Source organism: Lynx canadensis, chromosome A3 (genome assembly GCF_007474595.2).
Source record: "Lynx canadensis isolate LIC74 chromosome A3, mLynCan4.pri.v2, whole genome shotgun sequence".
NCBI classification, from domain to species: domain Eukaryota; kingdom Metazoa; phylum Chordata; class Mammalia; order Carnivora; family Felidae; genus Lynx; species Lynx canadensis.
The window spans coordinates 110,087,153-110,107,068 of NC_044305.1; the positions used below are offsets into that span (position 1 = coordinate 110,087,153).

Here is a 19,916-nt window from a genome sequence, read left to right on the forward strand (position 1 = left end):
GAGTATGGCTAATTCATGTGCCAAAGTTTTCTGTGCTCTCATAAACTGCAGTATATATACCAGGTTCCCAATCTCTAACCTCAAACCACAGATATTTTTGAATTACCTCATATAATAGCATCACCAAGTTAAGGGTAATGGTAAGGGAAATCCATCATTTACAAATGAAATTTCCCAAACTGAAAAACTTCCTTTAATTAAACACTGCATGGAATGCAAAAATTTTATGTTTAGTATGAGTTGTAAAAACAAGGAGTTTGTGACTTGTGTAAGATGTGCTGAAATGTTAAAGTACACTGACATCTAGCTATTTTCTGAGTGAAATGGACCAAGGCAGTAGTTTTTCATAAGTAAGATTAACTTACTTAGAGCAAAAGAAATCTCATCAGAAAGTTTACTTTGGGTGCTGGCTAACTTGGGTGAGAGTGTGGGGGAAAACTACCGTACCAAGAAGGAAAAGCCACCAGCCCTGCCATCTGGACCCACCACCCATTGGCTCCCTTTTTTCTTTAAATGACTTGGAACGATGACCTCTGAGATCTTTTGACCTCTAAAAGTGAATAGTTCCAATTCTGCCTTGTCATTGCTCCCTGTTACCTAAATGAAAGATTTTTAGGAAGTACATCAAAAGTATTCTAGAGCTCCCAGGTAAAGTGTCAGCATAGCTTTTATTATATTTTAGGAAGCCATATTAACATAGACCCAAGTATGTTGTGCCACTTGTATATGTCAGAATGACGACCAGAAATGTAAAAATGTTCTCATGAGGCCAAGTGATAATCCCATGAAAAGATCAGAAAGTCATTTTTGTAGGATGAGTTGTTTTGAGTGATTTTACTATGCTTTCAAAACCATTTAAAAATATATTTGCATGTTTCTCTACAGACTTTTGAGCCCATATATTTCAGAATATCCTGTTGGTGGAATAATTTTATTCAGTGTGTATTTTAGAAAAAGAATTCAATGGTCTCACATCTTTTGACAGTTATTAATGATCAAACTCCTGACACTCCCTCCCCTTTTCCTCCCCTCCCCGCTGGAACTCATTGGTATGTAGACCAGTAGCATATGTCTCCATGTTTTGGCTGCCTGGAAAAACAGCATGTTGTATAGTTTGCAGATAAACATGGAGCCTTGTATATTTGATACATGTCAAAATGATTGTGAATATCATGTAAATAATGTTAATTAGCAGTGTCCCCTCAGCTAACAACATTAAGGTTAGATTCTGCCAATTACCACTCAGGAGTTTTGAAAGTATGCACATTGAGCTAAAATACCACTTAATTCATTTAAATGGAAACTTTATTTTTCAGTGAAACAGTACGTGTTCAGTTTCCTTGTAGATCTCAGGGTCAGAAGAAATCAGGCTTTCTCCCAACTCTAAAACATTCAGGCTTTCTTTTATTCATTTTGGTCAGCCTTTTAAATAAGCAAGACAATAAACTCCTATTTCTCATATCCTACTATACTTGGGAATACACATCTAATGATTCCAATTAAGAAAAAATAAACCCTGCAAGCAGGCTTCCCCCCACCCTCCCTCCCCGTCTTTAGGAACATCATTGCTTTCTGGAGGAGAAATTATTTTACTTCAGAAAATGAAGGTGAGAGATCCATGCAGTTTTGTCTCCTTGATATATGCAAGTTATGTACAGCTTGCCTCTGCAGAAAAACACAAATTTTATTTTGTATGATTTTTAAAAGTTATTTTGGAAGTACAAAAATCAGCAAGGAAGATGTGATAAGTTTATTTTATATACTGTCTTTCAAAATCTTAGATTTTTTGTGTTGCATGGGAAGCATGTAGTGATGAATTTTATTATGAATGCCTTGTTTCTACCCCATCCTCAACTCACATTTTACATATCATGTATTGCTCAGTGTCACGTAACTAAAACAGGTAAATGATTGCTTCAGTCTCTATAAGCTCATTTGTTTTTCTTATATTCTGCTTAGCACCTCTCCTGGTGCCTTCCCATATAAAAAGTACTCAAATACTATCTGTGGGTTGAGAAATTAGAAAGCACATTTTCAAAACTCTAAATCTATCCAGATCTTCAAAAACAAATAAATCATCCCTGCAGGTTCCTAGCCGATCGCAGATATATTTAGATCTGTGAGGCTGATCCTAAGATTGAGGTCTGTACCCTAACTGAGGAGGAATTTGGATCTCACCTGGAAGGTGGCAGCAGAATGGCCAAGACACCACCCTCCTGCACACTTCCAGTCCTGCCTACGTGGGAATTAAGCAGAGCATGTGGGGGATAAGGACATGTGTCTGAACACTGTTAATGGTGCATCTTCTTTCCCTAACCTCTCTAGCACCAACCCACTGGCCTTTGATCTCTTGTGGGGCAGCTCCTCCAGTCTGGAACTTAAACCTGCCGGGACTGTCTTGGGCCCAGGCCAGATCCACCACCCTTTCCTTGCAACCCTCAGACGGTCCAGCTATTCCTAACTGGCTGTTTTTTTCCCCAAAGAAGTAGGAAGTACCTCCCAGTAGAAGATTGTCAAGAAAGGCATTCCTCTGCGGGAACTTGCCTTGGATTTGAAGAATCTAGGACAAATCCCTCGGGATGTTTTCAGGGCTGCTTTTTGCCTAGAAGATTTGATGGTAATTATCTAAATGTTTATTAACTCTCCTGGGACCGAGCTCTGTGTTGTCTTGCTTTGCAGCTACCATTCCACCAAGGCCCAAGTGGCTTGCAGCCTTGAGCTGAAAAGCTGAATTGCTTCAGGAGCAAAATAGTCAACAAGTTAGAGACAGACTATATTTTAACAATCAAATGACTTTTATTTTTTTTTCAACTTTTTTTTTTTTTTTTTTAATTTATTTTTGGGACAGAGAGAGACAGAGCATGAACAGGGGAGGGGCAGAGAGAGAGGGAGACACAGAATCGGAAACAGGCTCCAGGCTCTGAGCCATCAGCCCAGAGCCCGATGCGGGGCTCGAACTCACGGACCGCGAGATCGTGACCTGGCTGAAGTCGGGCGCTTTAACCGACTGCGCCACCCAGGCGCCCCTCAAATGACTTTTAAATAATTAAGAGAATCATCAGAAGAGTAGTGAATTGAATTTTTCACATTTCCATTTCTAAAGGTTTATTATAAATAAAATTGAGTGTGAAATGTTCAATTAAATCTCAAAATAATGTTAAATCTATATATTATGTAAGAACTATTAGCTCTTCAAATTATTAAAAGAGGATTATTTTAAGATCAATCCAGGACAAAGGAAAGAACAGGATTTTGACCTGGACACAGGACATTGTCGGTGAAACTTTAGTGAGACTAACTCTTATGAATTGGTTTCTCATCTATGAAAAGGGGATTATACATCTGCCTGATAGATTGGTTTGAGAAAAGAGATAAAAACACCTGATAAAATGTTGGGCAGTCTTAATAAGCATCCAACAAATAATTATTCACACCCTGAGTTCAGACTTCTTGTCCATGTAATTCTGTCACACTCCTGGTAACTTCTAGAATATCAGAGTTTTAGGAGAAATGAGGTTAAAATGAACATTGAGTAGCCCTAAAGAAGTTACTCCTAAAATATTACTTTCCTCAATATTTGAGTGCCTGCTGTGTGTCAATCAGTTCGAGGTGCTGACATTCAGCAGTAGACAAAGCCCTTTACGTGATACAGCTTACGTTCCAGTTGGGAGGAACAAATAATATCAATAAAAAATATCGAATATTGGTGATAAGTGCTAAAAGGAAAGGAGATGGGTGTTTCACAGATGTAAATAGGGGTACAATTTAAATTACTGCAATTAACTAAAAGAGAAACAAGGGGCATGTGGCTGGCTCAGTTGGAAGAGCATGCGACTCTTGATCTCGAGGTCATGAGTTTGAGCCCCGTGTTGGCTGTAGAGATTACTTAATTAAAAAAAAAAAAAGCAACAAGTGAAGTAATGAAGAGACATAATGGCAGAACTCATATCCCACCATACCACTCTACTCCCACCCCATTTTGTAACAGCCTGATCTATGTATCCCTATATTTGTTCATCCAGATAGGTGTACACAAATACTACACAGGGTTTTGTCTTACTCTACATGTTCTCTGCAACTTGCTTTTAAAATTTAATGTGTATTTTGAGCACCTTCAAGTCCATACATAGACTTCTTTTAAATTCCTTAATCTACACACACACACTCTCGTGTAAATGAAATGAGATTTTTTTTTGGTGCGTCTGTTTGCTGTAAATAAGTGGGATAACACATACCCTCTGCATCTTTTCTCATCCAAAAATGTGTGATGGAAATCCCTCCAAGTCTGTCTCATAGCTGTTATTTCATTCTTCTGAATGCTGTATAATACTCTATGATGATGACTTAAACTTCTTCTCTAATTAATGGACATTTACTTTGCTACTGGATTTTCACTATTATGGTAACTATGCCTGTGCACATACTCATGACCATGATGGTGTCACTTCTGTGAAGTAGATTGCCTGCAGTAGGATTGCTGGTTGACAGCTACATAGATTTAAATTTTTTAAATAACTATTGACAGATTATTTCCCAAAAAGGCTGGAGCAATTTATGTCTTCATCAGTAAATGTACAGTATAAAAATTACCCATGCCCTTCATCCCCACTTGGGATGTTGTATCATTTTTAAAAAAATAGAAGAAAAAAAAAGACTGGTGGTGTGTATGATTTCTCAGTATTACTTTATTTGCATTTTACCTAATTATTGTAAATCTGCATAACTTTTCATATGTTCTTTGGTTATTTGGGTTTCACTCATAATTAAATTACCTTTTGTATTTTCTATTGCTGTATAACCGATTAGCACCAATTTAGCAGCTTAAAGTGATACCTGTTTATTATCTCACAGTTATATGGGTTAGAACTTCAAGCAGGCTTGACTGGGCTCTTTGTTTACTGTCTGATAAGGCTGAAATGAAGGTGGGTGCCAGTCTGAGCTCTTAACTGAAGGATCTGGGGAAGAATTCACTTCCAAGCTCATTCATGTTGTTGGCAGAATCTGAATCCTTAAAACTGTAGGACGGTTGTAGATGGAGGGCTCTGTTTTCTTGCAGGCTGTCAGCCAGAGGTTGATCTCAGCTTTTAGACGTTACTCTCCAGTCCTTGTACATGACCCCTCCCATCTTCCAAGTTAGCAAGGATTTATCAAGATCCTTCTCATGCTTGACTTTCTCTGCTTTTTCTTCTGCTGCAAGCCAGAGAAAACTCTGCTTTTAAAGGACTTATGTACCTAGGGTGAACCCACCCAGATAATTTCTGTATGTTAAGGTCTACTGGTTAGTAACCTTAATTAAGTCTACAGACTCCCTTTGCTCTGTAAATGTAGCATTATCATGGGAGGAACATCAGGGTGAAAGATTATGGGGGCCATCTTAGAATTCTGCCCTACCACAAATCTTCATATTTTTATTTATATCTTTATATTTGTGTCCATGTTTCTATTGTGTTTGCCTTTTTATTTAGTTTGTAGGAGGTTTTTGTATATTACATATATTAAGCCTTCCTACTCTTGGTTGCAAATAGTTTTACCAACTCATTTATAAGTTGTCTATTGACCACTAATATTATTAAGTACTTTTTCCACAGAAAACTTAGCCATTTGGATTTCCCTCTTAAGGTGAATTGCATATTTGTATTTTTTAATTCACATTTAAAATTTTTACTCATTTTTTCATTTACTTGATTTTTTATTAACATTTTGCCCATATGTGCACTGTCTTTTAAAAAAATTTTAAGCACTCTTTCAATCATTATATGTAAATGCTTCATCATATTATTTGCAAATTTTCTCCAAATCTGTCATCATTTACCATATTTATAATACATTTTCCCATTAAAAACTTTATATTAGTATATACTCAAGTATATTAATTTATGAAATGTGAACACTTGTAAATACATAAAAATTTCAAAGTATTCTGTATTGATTAAGGCCTTCACTTCTGGGTGACGTGTGTAGTCTCCTAGAATGTCCTCTACATTTCATTGTTGTTGTTAGTGTTTTTTCACATTGTTTTTACTCCATTTGGAATTTGGTTTTGTATAGAACGCCAGCTATGGACCCAACTCTCCTTTCTTCCACGTGGGTTGCCAGTTGTTCCAGCACTTTTTATTAAATTATCCTTTAACAATGAAATGAAATACCAACTTTGTCATATATTAAATTTTCATATATAATGAGATTTCTCAATATACTGTGCTGTTTCACTTATAGTACTCTTTATATGTGGCAATATCACACTGATTTAATTACAGTGGCTTTATGTATAGTCATACAGTGGCTTCATAAAATGGTCAGGCAGAACTTTTTCCCACCCCACGGTCCTGCATACTGTTCTTTTTACTACCTTTCTTGGCTATTATCAGGCATTTCAAGTTTGTGATCATTTTATCCAATTAGGGGTTGAAATTCCATTAAATTTAAAAATTAATTTGGGGAAATTTGACATATGATATTGTCTTCTGTTTTTATTTTTATTTTTAAATTTGATTTATTTTTGATAGAGAGGGACAGAGCACAAGTGGGGGAGGGGCAGAGAGAGAAGGAGACACAGAATCCAAAGCAGGCTCCAGGCTCTGAGCTGTCAGCACAGAGCCTGATGCGGGGCCAGAACCCACAAATTGTGAGATCATGACCTGAGCCAAAGTCGGACGCTCAGCCGACTGAGCCACCCAGGCTCCCCGCCATATGATATTGTCTTCTAAGAACTAACAAAATTATATCATTTTCTGTTTGCTCAGATCTTGTCTATATCATTAGTATGATTAAGATTTGAGAGTTTTCTTCACTTAAGCCCTGTGTCTTTTTTTTACTAAATGTAGTCTTGTTCCTTAGTTTTTTGGTCATTATTAAGAACAGATTTTTTTTCCCATTTTCATTTCTAAAGGCTTATTACAAATAAAAAGCCTATTTTTTTTTTCTGTGTGCTTAAACCTTATATGTAACAAATATATATACTTACTAAATTTTCTCATGAAGTTTTCACTAGTCTCTTGGAACTTTTAGAAATATAATGATGATACAAATATTATGATACACGAAATCACAAAAATAACTCGTTTTTTTTAAATATTTGAAATATTCTTTTCCTCTCTAGAATCTTTAATGTCTAGAAACTCTATTATAGTGTTGAATGGTAATGGTGATAGCCAGCACCTGTCACGGATTTTAATTGAAGTAGTTTATTGAGCTGTTTCGAATATTCATGTTGCTATTTGGTAAATAATCTTATCTAAACAAATTCTTGTTTTACCAAGACGTTTTATCAGAAAATGCTGCTGAATTTTGTCAAATGCCTTTTCAGCCTTTTTTGATGTGGTTTTGTGTTAGTCTTCTTTAATCTGTTGACTACTTAGATTACATTGGAGCTGCTGATATTAAGCCACTCTTGTCTCCTTGGAATAAAACCTACTTGGTCATAATGTGTTATTCTTTTTTTTTTTTTTTTTATAAATCAGTATTCCAGTTGCTAATATTTTATTTAGAATTTCAGCATGCATATTCATACATGAGATTAGTCTATAGGTTTCTTTAGTGGTCTGTTTTTATTAGGTATAAAAAGTTATGCAGGTTGACAAAATGTGGGACTAATCAGAAGGCTCGCCCACTGTGGGTGAGAATGCAAATTTATTCAAATGTGTTAGAAAACCACTTGGCTGAATCTACTAACGTGAAAATATAAAATCTAGTAATTCTGCTTCTGGGCAAACACCCAATAAAATGCATACATATGTTTACCAAAAGACATGTTCTAGAATGTTTATAGCAACATTATTAGCAATAGCTTCAAACCAGGAACTACCTAAAAGTCCATCTACTATAGCATGGATAAATACATTTTTGTGTTCATACAGTGGAATATTATACAGCAACAAGAATGAACAGTTTATAAGCACATGCAATATATGGATGAATCTCAGAAATGTTATGTCGAGCCTTAAAAGGCAGATATAAAAAGAATACTGTGTGCTTGCCTTTTTATAAGTGCAAAAACAGGCAAAACTAATCTGTTAACTGTTAGAAGACAGGAACGTGGTTATCTTCAGTGAGAGATAAGTAGAGGGGGAGGTAGTGTCTGAAAGAGTTTGAGGGGGATTCTGCAGTGCTGGTAACATTTTGTGTCTTTGTCTAGGTGCCTGTTTATGTTCGATTGTTTAGGTCATGGAAACTCATCTACTTTACACTTACATGTACACTTTTCTGTATGTATTTTATACTTGAATAAAATGTTTTTAGAAAGCAATACTTGTTTCATAGAATGAATTGGGGAGATTTCATCTTTTTCTACAGTTTAGAATTGTTTAAGAGGTCTTTGAAATTATATGTTAAAGATTAGATGAAACTTGGCTGAGAGACTTTCGGTCCTGAGGCCTTCTTGTTTAGAGGTAGGATTTTTCATTGCTTTTCTAATACCTTTGGTTCAAAATATTCACTTCTTGAATTAATTCTGATAATTTATATTTTGTAGGAAATACTTCATTTTTTTGTAGGTTTTCACATTTTCTATAGATCTGTGTTTTTATGTTTCTTGTAATTTCTTCAGTGTGTGGTATTATGGTTTTTATTCTTTTTATCCAAAGATTATCTATCTGTGTTTCTTAATTTTCAAGGAGTTCAGGAAAAGCAGTACTAATTTTTCACATTCAGTTCCTCTTGGCAAGTTGAAGGGTGAGGAGGAAACAATCAAGGTGGATCAAGAATTTGCTCAGAATCCCATCTGAAGATTCCTGGATCAGAGGAGGTGTGTTACTGAGCTTCTCCATGTCCCTTACCTTTCCTGGAAAAACAGGACACCAATTCTTTTTTCCCCTCTCCCCAAGTCTATTGCTTTACCCAAACATCTCTTTTTTGTGTGTCAGTTGGAAGAGTAGTGTGGCTCCTGATATTATAGTCAGTGGTCTGTTTCCACTAACGTAAACAGTCTTTCTAGGTACAAACATGTGAAACAAATGGCAAGGAATAATTAGGAATCGGCTATGGATATTAGCCACCTTTCCTATCTTATTCCCTTTGTGTTTGGTCATTGTTACTGGGGCCTATTTGCTGTCAATGTACAAAGTACAGCCCTGCCAATTTGCCTTTTGCTTCTGTATCAGCAAGAAATGGAATTAGCTTTTAAGTTTGAGAAAACCCAACAAATAATGGCCTAAAAAATAGGGTTTGTTTCCCTCCTATAAGAAGCCCAGTGTAAGGGAGTTGTTGGCATTAGTCCAACTGTTCAAAATGTCAAGAAGGACCCAGGCTCTTTTTATTTCTCTTTGCCCCTTCTGAGAGTATTGGATTTTCATCTATTGTTTGGTCTCAAGATGGCGCCCACAATACCAGTCATATTATCCAAGTTCAAGGCAAGAAGAAGGTAAAAAGGGGGGAAGGGCAGAACTAATTAGGACTTTTCTTTTTTTGACAGCAAAGGAAATCTGCCCAGTGGCCCTCCAGCAGATTTCTCCATGTATCTCACTGGCCACAACATTGCCTCTCTACCTTTAATGGATGTTGAGAAAGTGAGTATCTCACTGTTCAGCTTCTGTAGTAGGAGATGGCAGTGAGAAGTCAATTTCAAATGGCTTTTGGGTTAGACAACAAATGTTCCCTCTCACAACTACCCCATTGGCCAGGAACCTCTTTAATCACTCATTTCTATTTTGCATTTGCCCTCGTTTCTCCTCTCTCACCCTGATTATGAAAAGAAATATATGTGGTTTGTGGATGCTGAGTCCTAATTTTCCAATTCTTGAGAACAGTGCCTCAAATCACCTTCCAAATGAGACATTTGCTTTCTCCATGGGATATTACAGTCATTCTAATCTTGTTTGTTCATTCCCGGTTTTGAATTCACTCACTCTCTGAAGAACCATCAAACAAACCCTGATAAGTAGGCTTCCTTTCACACAAATCCTGAAGAACCCTGTTGTCTTAGATATAGCCTGGAGTTTGTCTCTAAGGTTAAGTTTCATATCAGTTGGTACATAACTCTTCTTGAATTCTTTCTGCTCCAAGAGGATTACCTTTTACATCTTAGAAGAAGTCGGTTTGTTTTCCTAAAGATGCTATAAAAAAAAAAAAAAAAAACCCTTAAGAAATGTCATAAAAAATAAACATCCTTACACATAAATTCTTGGGCCAACCAGTACCAAAAAACCCCCTAAATTTCAACCTTCTGATATAAAAAGTGTACCCCTCCTTTGCTCTTTAAAATTGAAGACCAAATTATGCTTCTGACTAAGTGAAGTAACAGAGATCAGATTTACCGTCCCCCTTTAAGCAATAGAGGGGAAAAAAACCCCAGTAGTTTTCAGACATTGAACAACAGCCAGCACAAGGCAATAATCCCTGAGAGAGAGGAAAACAAATTTCTTGCCTAGAGAGAGTGTCCTAGAGAGAGTGTCCATGATCAGTGCAAGGAGGGGCAACCCAGGCAGAGCTTAGAGATCTCAGAGTTGGGAGTTTGGTAAGTCCAAGATAGTTAGAGTTTGCAGGACAAAATACTACAGGAAAGCTCTGGAGATCTGAACTGGGTCTTCTCCAACTCTTCAGCTGACTATTGGTATGTACAAGCATGTGAGGAAACTATGAGAGGCTGAGGAAAGAGTCACCCAGCATATAGGCAGAACAATCCTCTGGTGTTACACAGGGTTGGGAATAGTTTGTTTCCACCAGGCACAGTGGAATAATATAAAATGTGAGGCATTAGGTAGAGGGCTCAGAAGGATATTATTGTCTTATCACTGTGGAAAAACTCAGCCCTCGGCTTAAGGTTGCTTTGACTCTGTCTTAAAGCTTAAAAGTAAGATCTGGAAAGCTCAAACACACACACACACACACACACACACACACACACACACCCTGAATATCTAGTTCCCCAAAAGGTAAAATTCAGAATGTTTGGAATCCAATTATCTGGAATGCAAAGAAGCAGGAAAACACAACCCCAAATGAGGAGGGAATGTAATAAATTAAAAATAACCCAGAATGAATACATACAGAATTAGTAAACAATAGCATTTAATTGTTTTTTTTTTGTTTTTTTGTTTTTTTTTTTTCCAACGTTTATTTATTTTTGGGACAGAGAGAGACAGAGCATGAATGGGGGAGGGGCAGAGAGAGAGGGAGACACAGAATCGGAAGCAGGCTCCAGGCTCTGAGCCATCAGCCCAGAGCCTGACGCGGGGCTCGAACTCACGGACCGCGAGATCGTGACCTGGCTGAAGTCGGACGCTTAACCGACTGCGCCACCCAGGCGCCCCCATTTAATTGTTTTTATAACTATGTTGATATGCTAGAAGACAGAGAAGAATCTTTAAAACACTGAAAAGAAAAAACTCTGTAAACTTTCAATTCTATACCCAATAAGAATATCTTTGAAAAACAAAGGCAAAGACACATAAGTGCCAAAAGTATTCATGACTAGCAGATATACTAAAGCAAGTCCTTCAGGCAGGAGGAAATTGATAGCAAATGTAATTGATGCAAGATAATAACATAAAAAATTACTCTTTCTACTTCTTAAATTGCTAAATGACAATTGACAGTTTAAAGCAAAAAATAAGGCGCCTGGGTGGCTCAGTCGTTAAGCATCTGACATAGGCTCAGGTCATAATCTCACGGCTTGTCAGTTTGAGTCCTGCTTTGGGTGAGCCCCACTTCTCTCTGTCTCTCTCTGTCCCTCATGGGATTCTCTCTCTCTCTCTCTCTCTCTCTCTCTCTCTGGCCCTTGCTCACTTGGCCCCTCTCTCTCTATTTTAAAAAGTAAAGCAAAAAATTATATACAGAGGGTTATAAAACAAATGTAGAAGGAAACAAATGAAAATAACACAAAGGCTAGAAGAGGGTAATAGAAATAGACTGCAAGGTTCTTATACTATTTCTGAAGTAGTATAATATAAATTATAGATGTATACCATTGAATCTAAGGCAACCATTTTAAAAAAGCCAATAAAGGAGACAAAATAGAATAACAGAATAATTCAATTAATCCAAAAGAAGACAGGAAAAGGAAAAGAGGAACAAAGAACAAGTATGACAAATAGAAAACAAATATCAAGATGGTAGATTTACACCCAACGACATAAGTAACATTAAATGTAAATGGTGTAAACACCATAATTAAAAGGCACAACTGACAGATTATATACAAATAATGAGACCTTGCCTACATGAAATGCTGCATACAAGAAATCCACTTTAAATATAAAGATTCAAATAGGTTACAAGTAAAAGGATAGAAAAAGATATGCCATACCAAAAGAAAGCTTAGTGACTATATTAACATCAGACAACATAGATTTCAGAGAAAAGAATATTTCCAGGGATAAAGAGGTTTATTTCATAATGATTAAGAGGTTAATTCATCAAGAGAACATAACAGTCCTGCAAGTGTATGCCCTTAATGGCAGAGCTTCAAAATAAGTGGAGCAAAAGCTAATAGAATGAAGGGAGAAATAGACAAATCTACAATTATAGTTGGGGATTTCAAACGTCTTCTTGGAATAACTAAGAACAAGTAGACAGAAAAGCAACTGGGATATGGAAGACTTGGGTAACAGTACCAACTTAATTAACATTTTATGGAACATTCTACCCAACAACAGCAGAAAACACCTTTTTTTTTTTTTTCCCCAAGTGCCAAGAACATTTACTAAGATAGACCATATTCAGAGCCATAAGACAAGTCTTGATAAATTGAAGAGGATCCAAATCATACAAAGTATGTTCACTGACCACAGTAAAATTAAATTAGAAGCCAATAAAAGAAAGGTGTCTGGAAAATCTCCAAATATTTGGAAACCAAATAACACACTTCTAAATAACCAAAGGGTCAAAGGAAAATTAAAAAGTATTTTGCCTGGTGAGGATGTGGAACAAGAAATCTCATTCACTGATGATGGGAATGCAAATGGTACCACTACTTTGGGAGACAGTTTGACAGTTTCTTATAAAACTAGACCTACTCTTAGTATACAATTCAGCAGTCATGCTCCTTGGTGTTTACCCAAATGAGTGGACAGGTTATAATCACACAAAAGCCTGAATAAGGATATTATAGAAGCTTTACTCATAATTGCCAAAACTTAGAAGCAATCAAGATGTCCTTTGGTAAGTGAATGGATAAATAAATAGTGGTACATCCAGAAAATGGAATATTATTCAGCACTAAAAAGAAATGAATTGTTGGGGTGCCTGAGTGGCTCAATCAGTTAAGCGTCCAGCTCTTAGTTTCAGCTCAGGTCATGATCTCATGGTTTGTGAGTTTGAGGCCCGCATTGGGTTCAGTACTGACAGTGAGGAGCCTGCTTGAGATTATCTCTCTCCCTCTCTCCCTCTCTGTCTGCCCCTCCCTGGCTTGCTCTCTCTTTGTTTCTATCAGAAAATTAAAAAATAAACATTAAAAATTTATTTAAAAAAAAAAGAATTGTCAAGCCATGAAAAGACATGGTGGAAACTTAAATGCATATTACTAAGTGAAAGAATGAACCTGAAAAGGCTACCTACTATATGATTCCAATTATATGATAATCTGGAAACTATAGAGATAGTAAAAATATCAGTGTTTTTCAGGGACTTGGGAGAGGGGAGAGATGAATAGACAGCCCAGAAAATTTTTAGGACAGTGAAACTATTTGTATGATACTATAATGGTGGATATATGTCATTATACATGTGTGAACTCTGAGGTAAACTGTGAGCTTTGGGTAATAACGATGTGTCAGAGTAGGCTCATCTATTTTGATAAATGTACCACCTGGCTATGAGATCTTGATAGTGGGGGAGGCTGTGGAGGGTGGGGGGCAGGGAGTATATAAGAAATTTCTATACTTTCTGCTCAATTTTATTGTGAGCCTAAAACTGCTCTAAAAAAAATAAAGTCTATTAAAAATATTGTGAACAAATATTTTGATCTGAATGAAAATGAAAATGCAACAACATTTGTGAGATACAAAATAAAGAGTACTCAGAGGGAAATTTATAGCACTGAACCCCTATATGAGAAAAGAAGAAAGCTTTCAATTAAATGACCTCAGCTTTCACATTAAGACTCTAGACAAAGAGGAGTAAAATAAACCCAAAGTTAGTTGAACAAAGGGAATGATGGAAATAAAAGCAGAAATCAGTAACATGTAAAACAGAAAAACAGAAGAGAAAGTCAATGAAAACATAAGCTGTATTTTTGAGAAGATGAATAAAATGGTTATTCTGGCAGGTTCTCCAGGGAGCTCCTACCTGAATAGGTGGAGGCAGGGACTTGCAATGCCTTCTCACACCCAAGAAAGATGACAAAAAAGGTCTCTGGGTGATGAGAAATACCCACTGCCATCTCTGTGGGTGGCTGATCTTCTAAAATCAAGTAAGATCTGTGTTCTTCAGTGAGGGAAAAACACAGGATTTCTTTTTTCATCCAGGAAACTTGTTCTTATCTAGTCATTTGAGAAGTTTCTATATATGCCTGAAAGTTTGAAAACAATATTTCTTCAAATAATTCTGTATTTCCGACTTCATGGTAGACATCTTTCTCTCATCCTCCCTCTTATTCAGAATTTATAACTTTGAGCTTTCTTCGTATCTTCACTTTATTTTGTTCCATGGCTTTTCAGCTTATTGGCTTTCTGTTTTCTTCTATAGGTAGCAAACCTTAAATAATTGTTTCCCCCCAAAGTATTGGTGCATAATTTTATTGCATTTACTTAAAGTATGTTGTATTTACTTAAATGATTTTTTTTTCTTGAGGCAGATTTGCGTTTAAACCAGCCATTTATCCAATATGTGGGCCCAGACAAGAGATTCTCTGAGAGTCTATTTTTCCCTCTAAGAAATGGTGGCTTCACATCTCTTATCCCACTTAAGTCCTGCAAAGATAGTAGCAGGCATCTGAAAGCCCCTCAGGAGGGCCAGGTTCTCTGCTCTTTCCTATTCCCACCCCAGCAAACCTAGGGTAGCTGCTCACAGTGTCCAGCCTGCTGCAAGAAGCTTTGCTGTGGAGAATTCTGGACCTGGTAACCAAAAGCAACACATTACAAAGACCTCTTGGTTTAAAAACATTCGTAACCTGAATCTTTCCAGGTGATTTATTTAGAAACCTTCTTAGGAAAGGAGTCACACTAAAATAAAACTAATTTTCTCCATTCCTAATTTTCCCCAGAAAATGATGAGATTTATTCAAAAGAATTTATAGGCAATGCCACATTTAGGAGCAAAAATCTAAAACCGCTCCCTTTTAATTCCCCAAGTGTGCTTTTCAAGATGCAGCTTTGCTCTTTAAACTATGGAGATGGATAGATCCCAACTCCCCCATCCCACTGCCGTGACAGATACCACGAATTGATTCTAGTGTCTCTTTCTTTAAGGGCCCTTTGGCCTCAGAGTCTCTCTTCATATGCTCCGTTAGGCAGTCACTCCTACCAGACACCCAGACGAAACCTATATACCATCCCAGCCCAAAGCTTTCAGGGTATCAACCCAGTGTGGTGAAGGTGGTGTGGTTGCAAACATGTGTATATCTGAAAAGAGAACTCTTTGTTCTGTACTTTACTCTTAGGAAGAAAAAGTTCCCCAACCCCTGGCAGAGCATTTGCAACTGGGAACTGGGACAGGTGACTGGGGTAGGCCTTGGCATTGTTGTGGGTGTGGAAGATCTGGGGCATCTAGAAACCTCTTTGAGGGTGATACTGCGGTAGGAAGGGCTTCCTAGGGCAACTTGAAAAAAACAGCAGCTGTCAAGTGGCCAGCAGGCCCCAGGCAGCCGCAATTACTGCCAGGGCCAGGTGGGCTTGCCACACTGCAACAGGTTTGGCAGGTAAGGACACAAATGGCCCAAGTGGCTTAAGACAGCCTACTACATAGGCTGTCTTGTCCCACGGGACATCAACGTGCATGGCAGGACACCAATACCAGAGGGCAGTGGATTCTCTTTATAAGCTATGGCTCAACCCTAGGGAGGGCCCAGGTGGAAAGTAAGTCCTAGGCATGATGTGGTGAATATAAATCTGCTAGCACAATTGGTGGCACATTGGGACTTTGTCATTGATGTCTAATGGTTGGTTTTCCTTCTGTCACCGGAATTTCCCTAGGCCTCCTCAGCCTGTGTGTATGAAGGCAATCATAGGAACATAACTGCTCCGTAGTACTGGCTTATCCTCATGGGCATGCTGCAGGACCAAGCATTTCTGGGGTCTTGAGGGTTGTCTCAGATCTTCTCATGAGCAAGCCTGTGGTCCAGCCAAGACACTCTTGGCCGCTGCCCCTGTGGGCATCCCTCCCTCCCCCCTGAGGCTGCCACAGCTCCACCAGCATTTGATGTCCAGGATGGGAGCAGCTCCCAGATGAAAAGGTTGATTTTTCACTTCAGGAGAATGCCCCCTCTCTGCAGAGAGAAACAGGCCTGTGGGTGTTCCAGGCCTTGCATGTAGGTCATAGGAGCTGGAAGGGTCCCCTGTGGTTTCCACACTCTGGTTGTCTCCTGGTTCAATGAGGGTATTCTCTTAGGAGAGAACCAAACTGTACTGCCGCTTTGCCCTTTAGAAATTTCTGTCTGCTCATTTATTTTGCTTGGTGCATATCTTAGACAGTTATTACCACAGTGGTTTGTAGCCTTCGACTTGCCCCTGTTCCCTCTTTGGCTTTCAAACGCCACACACACCCCCGCCTATTGAGGTTGGAAAGAAACTCCCTTTCACTGGGGTTTCAAGGAGAAACCTGCAGACTATTAGGGTAATTGAAAAAAAAAATCGATATTGTAATATCAGGATACAGGTTTACAGATGCCTTGGGGATGTCAGGCTAACAACAATTAAATTGATTTGGGGTCTGGTTTTGGTGTTTGCAGTTTCCATGGCTTCCAGACCTTCCCTGTTTCTGTGCCCTGGGCAGCCATGTAAAGGCTCTTTGTTGAGAACCCAGATTCAAATTTGCCATTAACCTGAATACACCCTGCTCACCTCAACTGAGTGTGAAACTAGAGGAGGCACAGAAAGAAGCCATTCAGCTGGGATTGTACTTTTTATAAGAAAGCCTCAGCTGCCAAGCCGAGTTTAGGATTTGCTTACTTGGGCAGCCTCTAGCCTGCAGGCCCCGTTTGTGTAAAAGGGATGGCAGGAATAAAGCTAAGCTCAGTATTTTTCAGTTACAGGAGAAAGAAAAGAAAAGAAAAAAGAAAAGAAAAGAGAGGAAGGAAGAAAGGAGGGAGGGGGGAAGGAAGGAAAGAAGGAAAGGAGAAAGAGAAAGAAAAAGCTTGCACTGAAACTGTGGTCTTTCAATCCGATTTGTTTTCCATGTAGATGGTTATTTAAACAACACATTTCTCCTTGGTCAGGCCTTCCTACTGAAAACAGAAGTGGATCCCGGAAGCAGTGCTGTGCCTCTCTGACAGTCATAACAGTCTTCGAAGGCTGCAGCCTGTAAACAAGTAATGTAAGTGTAGCCATCCAGGCAGAAGGAAGTGAAAGTCTTAGCAAGACAGTCATTGGTTTTCTGGGGTGAAACTTCTTTTTTTTTATTTTTTATTTTTTTTATGGTTATTCATTTTTGAGAGAGAGAGACAGAGAGGCAGAGCATGAGCAAGGGATGGGGAGAGAGAGAGGGAGACACAGAATCTGAAGCAGGCTCCAGGCTCTGAGCTGTCAGCACAGACCCTGACGTGGGGCTTAACCCCAGGAACCGTGAGATCACGACCTGAGCTGAAATCAGATGCTTAGCCAACTGAGCCACCCAGGCACCCCTCTGGGGTAAAACTTCTAAACAAGACAGAAGGAGACTGCACTGCTGGAAGGCTTTTATTCAGCCTGTCGTTGGTTCTTTCCCAATGCAGGAACTTGTGGACACACAGTCACTAGCATTCCAAACAACTTGATGAAGGAACTTCAAGAGGTTACTACCTGTAAGGTGATCAGAAAGAACAGTGGAGGTGCTTGTCCCCAACCAGCCACATCAGTGTGGTTCCCTGAGTGGCCTTGCTGAAGAAAGCTGCTGCAGGGGGTCAATCCTTAATGGGCAGGAAGCTTCACTCTGTTCCCTCTCTGCAGGGTTGCCCAACACTTTCCAGATGAAGATCTTTCTGGAGGAGAGCAGAGGGAGAGGGCTGCCTGGTTCTATTCTGCTCCTGACCTTCCTCCCCTTTCTGTGACTGCTGCCTCCCTAACCCTGGACTTCATGAGTTACTCCAGTTTCCTTCCAAAAACTGCCCCTTTGCTTGAGCTACTGTGAATTGAGTTCCTGTTACTTGCAACTGAGAGAGTGTTAACCAATGCAGCCTCCTGTGGCCTGGCCCCTGCCTTGCTCCCCAGCTCTGTTCCTGGACACCTCACATTTCATGCTGTCACTCTCTCTGTGCATTGCTGCTTCCTGCCTCCTTGCCTTTGCTCCTGTCATTCCCCCTGCTGGGATATCTTTTCCATCTTTGTCTGGCTAAAACAGACAAACCCAGCTCAGGAAGCCTCCCCAAGCGTGCCTGTCAACTATCCTATCAGTCAGATGTTAGCTGTTTATCTTTGTGTCTCCCACACTGGCCTCTAAGCTCCTTGGGCAGAGACCAGATCTTATTCATCATCTCTGTACCCTGGTGTCTATTACCGTGCCTGGTGCATGATAGGTGTTTGTTGGAAGAAAACATATTTGTTGAAAGAGATTCAAGAGGGTAAACTAAAAAAAGGGTTTCCGTTTCTGCAGAAGTGAGAGCAGAAGGTGAGGAGAAGAGTTACCCTGTGGGTGGGTCCCTGGAGAGGATTTTGGCCCTAGCCCTAGAAAAAGAGCGATTGTAACATACAGTAGTAGACGTCGGAAGGGCGTTCTAAACAGTGGTGCAGACTGGACGGAATTAGATCTTCTTTTTCGCTTGCCATCGTATCATGTTTCTCTCTTCCTGAAATATCTCCGCCTCCCATTCTACCAGCGCCATTGTATTAGGGGTTGACACTGTTTGGGTGATTTACATTCAAAGTTCTCATTTCCTGTGTTCCATGTCCCTAGTGACATGTGTGAATTGTATCCCCTAAAGAGAGGGACTCAGGAGGTTGCTGGAAAATGGGTGGGTCAGGATTTTGTATCCAGAGAGTCTAAATCTATCTGAGCAAATCGGAGAGGGCTCCAAAGAAGAGGTGGCATTTGGCCTGAGACTTGAAGCATAATGAGGAGTTTAACAAGAGGATGGCGAGCCCAGTGTGTTCAGGGAGCTACAGGGACTGCGGATAATAGGTTAAAATCACTCATCTCAGGTCTCCTGGGTGGCTCAGTTGGTTGAACATCTGACTTTCGATTTTCTGCTCAGATCATAATCCCAGGGTTGTGGGATGGAGCCCTGTGTCGGGCTTTTGCTGAGCATGGAGACTGCTTAAGATTCTCTCTCTCTCTCTCTCTCTCTCTCTCTCTCTCTCTCTGCCCCTCCCCCGCCCCTATCTCTCTCTCTCTCTCTCAAAAAAAAAAAAAAAAAAAAAAAAATCACTCATCTTAAGTGAGGGCAAGGTGGCCGGCCAGAGAATCAGGTGTAGGAATGGGGAGAAGTGCAGTGTACCTTGGACATTTAACAGACTCTTCACTTTGTACATTTAATAGACCCTGGGAGCACACTTTGCAGAATTATACATATACTTTAAACTGTTAAGCTTGGTAGAGAACCTTCTATGCAGCCACCATTAACAAGAAGCAAAGTGGTTAAGTATATAGACCCTGGAGTCAGATTGTCTGGCTTTAATTCCCAGATCTGCCTCTACCAGCTCTGTGACCTTGGGCAAGTTATTTGACGCCTCCATGCCTTGGTTGCATGGTCTGTAAATCGAGCATAATAGTACCTCTCTCAGCAAGTCATAGGGGTAAGATGAGTGAGTTAATACATGAGAAGCCCGCAGAATAGTGCCCAGTGCGCAGCAAACACTCACGAACTGTCAGGCACTAGTATGATTTCATTTCTCATAAGGTTGTTTGCAATCACC

At 39.2% G+C, this 19,916-nt stretch overlaps 1 long non-coding RNA gene across 1 annotated transcript; it reads left to right on the forward strand.

Annotated features, from left to right (window-relative positions):
- Nucleotides 1–6,607: 6,607 nt before the first annotated feature.
- LOC115510938 lies at nucleotides 6,608–17,534 on the forward strand. Its single transcript, XR_003967896.1, has 3 exons — nucleotides 6,608–8,743; nucleotides 9,410–9,503; nucleotides 17,306–17,534. It is a non-coding gene; the product is annotated as an uncharacterized LOC115510938 (long non-coding RNA).
- The last annotated feature ends 2,382 nt before the right edge of the window (nucleotides 17,535–19,916 follow it).